This window comes from Cavia porcellus, unplaced genomic scaffold (genome assembly GCF_034190915.1).
Source record: "Cavia porcellus strain 051 isolate PalLab524CR breed Dunkin Hartley unplaced genomic scaffold, mCavPor4.1 scaffold_15, whole genome shotgun sequence".
Classification (NCBI taxonomy): domain Eukaryota; kingdom Metazoa; phylum Chordata; class Mammalia; order Rodentia; family Caviidae; genus Cavia; species Cavia porcellus.
Window position 1 is genome coordinate 68,750,268 of NW_026947498.1, and position 10,152 is coordinate 68,760,419.

Below are 10,152 nucleotides of genomic sequence, written 5' to 3' on the forward strand. Positions count from 1 at the left end.
TGGGTTACAAAGTGAACTCAAGGCCAGCCTGAACTGCATATCAAGACTCTATATCAAAAACCTTAGCCAAAAAATAATGTAAAACATTTTTCATAGATGGTTAAGACTTTGCTACGTATAGTACTTCCCTGTCCCCAGTAAATGCTAGCATTCCCTACTACAAATACCAGAGTACTTTTCCCATGCTAAGGACTTTCTGTTGCTGAAACATACACTTCGAAATCAGGAAATCACTGATGCCTGCTAGCTCTAGTGTCCAGATGCCATTCACATTTCCCCAGTCATCCCAATAATACTCTGCATTGCCAAAGATCCAGTCTAAAACCATGCATTCCATTCATTGTAATTTCTTTTTTAACAGTTTTGCTGACATACTTTATATAACATTCAATTAATGTACTTAAAGTATATAATCCAATGGTTTTTAGTATATTTACAGGTATGTGCCAACCACCATATCAATTATAGAATATTTTCATCATCTCAAAATGAAATCCCATACTAACACCTCTCCGTCCTCCTCCACTTCACCTCCCGATACAGTTACAATGCATCCTCTACATCTAAATTTGCCTATTCTAGGCCATTTATATATACAACATATAATTTATATACATGAGATCACATGGTATATGACATTTTATAATTTGCTTCTTTCACTTAGTAAAAAGTGTTCAGTGCTCATAGTGTAGCATGTATCCCTATTTTTACTTTTTATATTTAATAGAATAGCGTCTTGGTTATTTTCTCCTCTCTGGGACAAAATACTCAATACTCACAAGTTAGAAAGGAAAGGTTCATTTCAGCTCCCAGGTTGTAGAAGTTTCAGTCCATAGCTGGGTGGCCCCAAGGCTGGGTGCCATGGCAGAGGGGCCTGGAGAAATAGTTCATAGCATGGCAGGCAGAAAGCTCTGAGACTTTCTCCCACCTGCCCCCTTTTTTCTGTGCTGCTGGGGATAAAACCCAGAGTCCTATGCATGCAAGACAAGAGCTCTACCACTGAGCCACGTCTCCATCCCCTTCTTTCCCTTTTTATTTCACCTAGGTTACAATAGGTTTTTGGTGCCTACACCCAGGATGGTCTTCTCTCTTCAGTCAGTCCATCACTCCCATCCAGAACTATGCTAAACCAATCAGTAGACTCATCCAGTATCACCCAGGCACTTCTAAAGCCTCACCTATGATTGCATGAGGCTGTGGAGGGGATGACTAGATATAAATCATAACAAATAGTTTACATTTTATTCTACAAATATATTAGTGAATAAGTTTCATAATGTTTTCATATTTTATAATGTTTTATATTTTGAGAAATTATAGTTATATATATTTAGTGGTTACAAAATGATGCTATGATCTTCTTTTTTTTTTTTTTAATCGGTACGGGGGATCGAACTCAAAACTGCCTGCTTGCAAGGCAGGTTCTTATGCCACTGAGCTAAATCCCCCGCCTGATGCTATGATCTTTAAGTACAATGAGAGATGATTAAATCTAAACCATCAATCACCTCAAAATATTTTTGTGATGAAAACACCTGAGATTTACTCTTTTAGTGATATTAAAGTCTATAGTACTCAATTATGAGCCATTTTCACCATGTTCTACAATAGATTTGTTTTTAAACACGTTAATGGTTACTATAGTTTTTTAGTAGTTAATCTATACTTTAAAAACTATTGTTATTACTAACTATATGACTTCAGCCAGGATGTCATACATGTTACAAACATTTTTTTTCTCCCCTGTATGATAACACTGCAATTGGTTGGGGTCATAATCATCACCACGGCCCTGGACTGGGAGGTGAGCTAAATAGTAATTTTGCATTCTTTATGAATTGGGAAGGTAAATTCTTGGGATAGCTATAAAGAACCACCTACATCTACAAAATATTCTAAAGAACAGACATCTTCTAGGGAAGCCTCGATACCAGAGACAAAGTATAAATCATAAGGAATTGGCAGGCATCGACATAAAAAACAAAATAAAATGAAAATAGAACATGACAGGATGCAGAAGCAAAATACAACTTCAGACCACCCCCCCAGCCCACCGAGGACTTCATGAGATAAATAGAATTCAATGAGATAAATGAAACTGGAAGTCAAACTCTGGGACTTTTTGAAATGATAGCAACAGAAGTGACAAAACAAGTGGAAAAACCTTAGAAAAAATAATCTCGTGGGTAAAAAAAAAAACATGCTTAAAATTTAAAATCAAAGATATTAGAGAAGACACAGATAACAGAACTGATAAGCTTAGAAAAATGATAGAAACAAAAAATGTCCAACATAGGAAAGAAAAGGAATCCATGAAACAGATCCAAACAGAAATCAAAAAAATTAAAACCTCCATTGAAAGTATATGTAAGGGCCAGTGATATAGCTTAGCAGCATAAGCAACTGCCTGGTAAGCTCAATTCCTGATACCAAAAAAGAAAAAGAAAAGAAAGAAATAGAAAGTATATGAGAACTGGGCATGTTGGCACATGCCTATAATCCCAGCACTCAGGAGGCTGAGGCAGGTTTGAGACCAGCCTGGTCTACAAAGTGAGCTCAGGGCCAGCCTGCACTGCATAGCGAGATCCTGTCTCAAAAAAAAGACAACAACAAAAAAAGTATACATCCTGTCTCAAAAAAAAGACAACAACAAAAAAAGTATACATCCTGTCTCAAAAAAAAGACAACAACAAAAAAAGTATATGCAACAGATTGAACTCAGCTATAAAGGATAAACTTGAGACATTTATAAGAAAATGGATGCAACTTGAGTCCATACTCATAAGTGAAATAAATCAAACTCACATGTGTATACATCATACTGTCTCCCTAGAAAAAGAAGCTGAAAGAGTAAATAAGATCCAAAATGTACAATAGATAATGTGAAATGGGAAGAAACTGTTCAAAAGGAAACAAAAACTGGTATGGGGGAAAGGAGAAAGAGAAAGGGAAAAGGAAATATACATGGTAGTTATACTATCAATTGCCAGTAGTTTGTTAAAAAGCAAGGTTTGTGCCCATATTATTTGATCATGCCTACATTTTGTAATATGAGCAACTACTTCGAAGATAACAATATACAATACTACAATCTTGTTTTGAAATTTTGTATCATTGTTTTTATTGTTTTTTTTTTTTCTCTTAAAAAATTTACTGGGCATGGTGGTACATGCCTGGAATCCTAGCACTTGAGAGGTTGAGGCAAGAGAATCTCATTTGGGACCAGCCGGGGCTACATAGTGAGACTGTCTAAAAAAAAAAAATGCATTCTTAATCCTATGAAACTGAGGCCTTATAATCTTTGATCATTATATTTCCATTCCTACCAGCCCCCCATCCTAAGTAATTATTATTCTTAAAAACTCTGAAACTGTGGTATTGATTGGCAACAAAAGTGTACATAACAGATCCACCTGAAAAATATGTCACACAGAAACAAGTATTGCTGCCGTGCTGTGTCAGCAGAGTCATCCACCTGGACTGTGTACTACAGTGACTCATGAAGCCTCTGCTGTTTCATCAGTTCACTAGCTATGCTAGTCAGTGGAGGAATGGGTGCCACCTTTGAATGGCAGCCTCTCCTAAAAGTTCTAATGTCCTTGCAGTAGGCCCAATCAGCATTTTCACTGATAGTACGGGCTTCTTAGCTTTAAAAATGTGGTTAATGGTGGGTCAGTGCAGACACATATGATGGAGTTGTGTCCTTCAACAATTGCATGCTTGTTTTCATGTTTTTGTTTTTTGTTTTGCTTTGTTTTTTAACTCCAAATCCTTGTCTTCCAATGCAGGGTGCTTGGTCTCCATGTAGCGAAGCCATTTGGAATGTTTCATGGGTTTGTTGGACAGTTGGTCACTCATATTATACAAAGCAAGCTTGGCAATTTTCAATCAACTGTTCAGTGAACCCATAATTTAAGTAGAACTCAAGTATTTCCTTTTAAATGAAACCCTCTTTTTGTGGGCAGTCTTAAGAGTCCTGTTGTCTCAACGTTGGGTCTTTCTCCATTTTTAACGGTTTACCTTGAGCATCACTTTGGCAGCACATTTGTTTATATACCATCTTAAGCATCACTCAGGTCAGTTTCATTTCAACCAGTCAATTCCCATATCAAATAAAGTTCAGAAAATTGTATCTTTTATACTTTGTTGTATTATTGTATAAAAAATAATGAAAAATATGGAAGTTTTGGTTGTCCTGTATTTAAATAATTGGGCAGTTAAGCAGGTAAAAAAAAAATCTCTCCGATGACATTTGTGTTATTCACTTTAGCAATGGTTAGCTGGTGGGCTTCTCAAAACTGCCTGGACAAGTGTGTAGTAGTGGAAAGAAGTGTACATGAAAGTGGAATAAAATGATGGGGACCACGTGTGGACGAAAGGGTTGGACCCTGACTTAGAGCCTCCTATCAGATACAGCTGTTTACCTGAAGTGACTCAGTTCACTTACCACAGTAAAGCCTGCCCCCAGATGCAGCTTGGCACTTGTCACTTGCTGGCAGGGTCTATAAATCTGCAAAGAGTTGAGGTATTACAGTCTCTGGGCAGTGAGACCTCTCTGCTAATGTTAATGTGTATTTGTAGCTGCTTTCCAGTGCTCTCATCACTGCCACAGTCCCACTGCAGATCGTCAGGCCATTAGATTCTCCTAAGGAGTGTACAACCTGATCTCTCACATGCAGAGCTCACCATCGGGTTCCAGTTGCTCTGCTGATCTGACAGGAGACAGAGCTCAAGTGGTGATGTGAGGGATGCGAGTGGCTACACACACAGACAAAGCCTTGCTCATGGGCCCACCCCTCACCTCCTGCTTTATGGCCCAGTTCCTAACTGTGGTCTGGTGCTTGGGGATATCTGTTCTAGGTTATCCTTTGTATTTTGTTTGTGTATAATCATTTACGTCTTTTATAATTCTTTGTATTTCTGTGGCATCAATCATGTCTCCACTTTCATTTATGAATTTGCATACATGAATTCTCTACTGTTTCCCTGGAAATACAACCCAACTGGGAAATTATCAGTCTTGAATCATCAGCCCCAATCACCTTGCCTTCTATATGACTACAGAGTAACCACTGACCAAGAGAACAGTGAGGCATAATAGACATGACACTGGAAACCACCATGGTAATGACCGGCACATTTCTCAGTCAGGTCTTAACTTTCATAAAAACAGGAGCAAGCACTTTATCAATTTTAAATCTCATAACCCAACTCATTTTTGTTGATCTCTTTTGTTGTTTTTCTAGTCTCTATTTTATGTATTTCTGCTCTATCTTTCCTCTGATTGGGTTTAGGCTGTTCTTGAGTCATAACACTGAACACATCCTTTTCTGTGTGGGGTATACTGTTATAAACTTTAAGAACTGCTCTTGCTATGTCCCACGAAGTTTTGGTAGGCTGTTTGCCCATTTTTGTTTCAAGATATGTTCTAATTTCCCTTTTAACTTCTTCACTGATTGAGCATACAGCTTGTTTGCTAAATACAGCATTACCTAGGCTCATGAATTTAATTCATTCCACAATTCTGGTCACAAACTGAATTGGACAAGAATTAATCAAATTCAATGGTTAGGTTGAATGTTGACCTTATGAGGAAATTTGATTTGGTTCTTGTCCAATCTGGTTTTCGACCAGAATCACGAAAAGAATTAAGTTCATGAACTAAGGTATCACCATATTTGTGAATTTTCTGAAATTCCTGTTGATTTCTATTCTCATACCATCGTGATTTTAAAAGAATACATATTCTATTGTTGGGTACAATGTTCTGTATATGCCTTCTAGGTTCATTTGACCTCAAGTGTTAAGTCCAGTATTTCCTTATTTTCTGTCAAGTGATTCTTCCAATAATGAAAGTGGTGAAGTCATTCAAGGATGCTGTACTTCAATTATCTCTGTCCCTTCACATCTTAACATTTGTTTTTTATATATTAAAGTGCTACTCTATTGGATATATATATATTTACATATGTATTCATTCTTTGGAAATATATGTATATATTCATTCTTTGGAAAAATGGACCCCTTTATCATTATATACTATCTTTGTCTCTTTGAAACACTTTAAAGCCTATTTTGGCTAATGTAAGTATTATTTTTTCCTGCTCTATTTTTGGTTTATATTTGTCTGAAATAACCTTTAATTCTTTTGCTTTAAATCTTTGTGTGTCCGTAAAAGTGAAGTATCATGTAGACAGACTACAACTGAGTCTTTAATTTTTTTTAATCTGTTCACTGTTTTTTTTTTAGAGAAGTTAAATTTATATTCAAGGTAAGTATTGATAGGTAATGGCTTACTATTGCTGTATTTTTAAATTTTAAAAACATTTAAGTTTTACTTTTTTCCAGTTCTGTGGATCAAAAACTATTGCTTTTCTTGTTTTGTTTTCTGATTTTTGTGGTTTGCTGGTTTCCCCAAGGAAGGTAAAGGCAATGAGAAGGAAGAGACAGTGCCTTCAGAACTTCATTAAAAGTTTCCCAAAAATACTATCATGGTGTCTTGCTTGCATCTTATTAGCCATAAGTGTCCCTTGCTACCTGGGACTGTAAGGAAAGCAGGGGGAGTGGCAATTTCACTATCCTGAACAGAAAATCAGAATTCTATTTTAAAAGAAGAAAAAATGTATATAGAGTAAGAAACTAGCAGTGTCTGTCCAGTCAGTCACAATTCAGCCCTCATACACTGGGGGAGGAAAGAGATAAACCCACAGTTTAATGTTGTGATAGAAATCAGAATGAAGCACATAAAAGGGTTCCCTAATTTCGAGAGGCCAGGAAGGCTTCCTGGAGGACTGAGACAGGAGGCAGAGGAGTTGGTCAGGAAAGGAGACGGTGCTCAGAAGTTCAAAGGTAACACAGAAAGTAGTTCAGTATTGGTAGGGAAGCATGCACTAGACTTCCGAAGCTGGAAGAAGCCAGAGGATGGATCCCTTAAGTCATTTTAAGGGATTAGTAAGTATCTGCAAGGTGGTGAGGTCCTTTGAAGGGATACCCAAGGGACATTATGGTGGCTTGTTTTAAAACTGGAGCATAAAAAATCATTCAATCTATAGCAATGACTTTTAAGTGTCAATCCTAGCAATCATTCTAGGATACGCACACATTCACCTAGGCCACATCCTCTCATCTTTTGCAAGGGTGTCCACAACTGGCCATTACATTCCCAAGCAGGGCACTAGCTTTGCCTAAACTTTTTAGTAACATACTACACTGTTCTCAACACAATTCTGTGAGATAAAATGCTTCAGGAATTTGGAAGCCTGAAGTGACCATATTCTGTTTTATGCACAATAATGACTTTTAAAGGGTCAAATAATCAAGGCTATAAGGCTAAGTATATACAGAAATCATAACTTAAATGATCTGCATCTTTGAGTACATCATCTAATTCTGGGTGGAGAACTGTTCTCAACAGAAAACTAGACTGTATATTTGATTTGTATCCAGTTTACAAGTTATTCTTGAACAGATGAATGAGTCAACTGCAGTAGCACCTGATACTTTACCACTGTTTTCCAAACAGGTATCTTCGGAAAACAATTTACAAGAGAAAAGACTTATTATAAAAACTTCCTTTTTTAAATGACTGCATGTATGTAGTGTATTTAAATTTCTAGCTCAATTGGTTTTTCAGAGATAAAGGCATTATCATGTTCTCCAGTCAGTTGAAAATTGTCAACCCACATTCCACTTGCATTCTTGATTCCTAGCTATTAGTTGATTAAAAAATAAATAAAACCTAAGGTCTCACTACATAGGCTGGCCTTGAACTATGTATCCTAGATTGGTCTCAAACTTTTGGTGATTCTCCTGACTCAATCTCCCAAATGCTGGGATTACAGGTGCGTGCACCATGCCATTTTGACTCACTGGTCGACAGGTCTGGCTATGTAGTCCTGGCTGGTTTTGGATGTACAGCCTTGTCTCAGCCTCCCAAGGGCTCAGCTTCCAGATATGCCACCATGCCTGGCTTTTATCACATTTCACCATACTACATAGCTTAATTTTATACTCCTGTCTTATCTAAATTTATAAGCTCGAGGAGGGCAGATATTTTTATTAGTCAGTGATGTAATAATAAAAGGAGTTAACAGTGCCTAGAGTGTATAAGATGTTTGTTAAAAGAATGTGCAGCACATGCTATAGTTGTTTTTCATGTGGCAGTCTTCTGCTCTGCCAAAGAAAGGCCAAACTTATCTCTGACCTTTTGCACATTGTTTCTTCTTGTGTGTGTCTCTAAATCCTACCTATCCTTCAAGCAACAAAAGCAAACCAGTAACTCCTCAGGCAGTAATTATACACAAGACACTTCGACTCAGCAAACTGATTTCAAGAGCAGTGCACCTGCCATTCTGTCCTCACATTTGAGGCTTAAATAACATTCATTGCACACTAAAACACGTATTTATTAAGGCATCCCACACTGCTAACTATGCATTTCCCACACTAGTCTACTACACTGGCATAATTCAGGTATTCTAATAACATCACAGGGTTGGATGGATAGTATTTCAGCAAACAGACCTGGGAATCTGGAAAGGCCATTATGAATCATCCCCAAGATCTAAACTTTCCTGAGGAACTGCATCAAGAAGTTTGTTATCTTAGTCTCAATCTTGCATTTAGCCTTTCAATTCATGCCATCTAAAAATTTTTACAACCAATTTTATAGAAAATCTTTTCCCCCCTAGTATTGGGGATTGAACCCAGGGCGTTATACTGAATTACACCTCCATCCCATTTTCCTTTGGGACAAGGTCCAAGTTGCCCAGACTAGGCTCAAACTTGCAACCCTCCCGGCCTCACTCTCCTGGGATTATAGGAATGCACCATCCCCATCCCTGCTATGGAAAGTCTGTTTCACTGCTGACCTTTAGAAAAATTTCCTTTTTGACATTAGATTATAATCTCCACCAGTGTAGTTTTGTGTGGTGGGTGGGGGGGCGTGTTCTGGGGCTCAAACCCAGGACCTACTGCATAGTAACCAAACAACTGTACCAGTGAGCTACAACCCAGCCCCAAACTAGCCTTATCCATCTCCCCAAGAAACTGACCCACAGTTTGTCCTCCAAATAGTGTTGTTCAATGAGAGGGTATTTTATGCCCTTCTGCTGATTTCCAAGTGCATAATTTGATTTAGGTCATTGTACTGGACATGGCAATAAGACAGAGGTAGATAGTCAGTCTAAAACTCTGGAGCCAGTGGCTGGAATTTCGGATTATGTCAGGCAGAATCCTAAATTGGCTCCCCACAATGCACCATCTTAATTCCTCAATGAATGAGACATCACACTTGTGATTATGTTACATTACATGGTAAAGGTGATTTACAAAGGAAGTTAAGATTATAACAAATTGACAAAGCTTACTAAAAGCAACATTGTGGTAGGCCTGATAGAGTCGTAAACTCTTTAAAGTACTTTATCTGGTTTACAGCAGAATAGGAAGTCTAAGAGTCTCAGCATGATTTAGTACACTGCTGGCACCATGAGGATGGAGGGACTGTGTGTGGAGAGGTATGGACGTCTTCAAAGAGTTGAGGGGTGCTGACAGCCAGCAAGGAGATGTGGGCCTCAGTTCTGCAACTAAAAGATCTAAGTTGTACCGACAAATTCAATGAGCTTGGACACAAGTTCTCCCGTCAAGGGATTCCAGAGAACAGCCATCTTGGCTCTCAGTGGAACTTTGGCTTTGTGAGTCCATTCTAACCATGCCTGATCTACAAACTATGTGACAGCAAACAGCAAAGCCATGGCGATTTGTTAAACAACCCAAAATTAATATAACCATTCCATAACAGAAAGCGTTCCTTCAAAGATCAAATTCTGCCATCACGGTAGAAGCTTTTACTAACTCACTTACCGTTACGCAAGCCCTCCACAGCGTTTTCCTTTTTAGAATCTGTTCTACTGCCTTCCTTTCCAGTGTCCACGAGAAAACTGTCCAGGAAAGAAATTCCACCCAAATTTAAGTTTTACATTTGACAACAAGATTAATTAACATACTAAGAGTGAGAAAAGAAGGAAAAAAATGGAAATAAAGGTTTCGTAAATGGGGAGAAGAGCTGACGGGAGGGTAGAAGAATGGGAAAAAAAAGAACCAAGTTATATCATGCACAGGTACAAATTCTCTATAATGAATGTGATCACTATG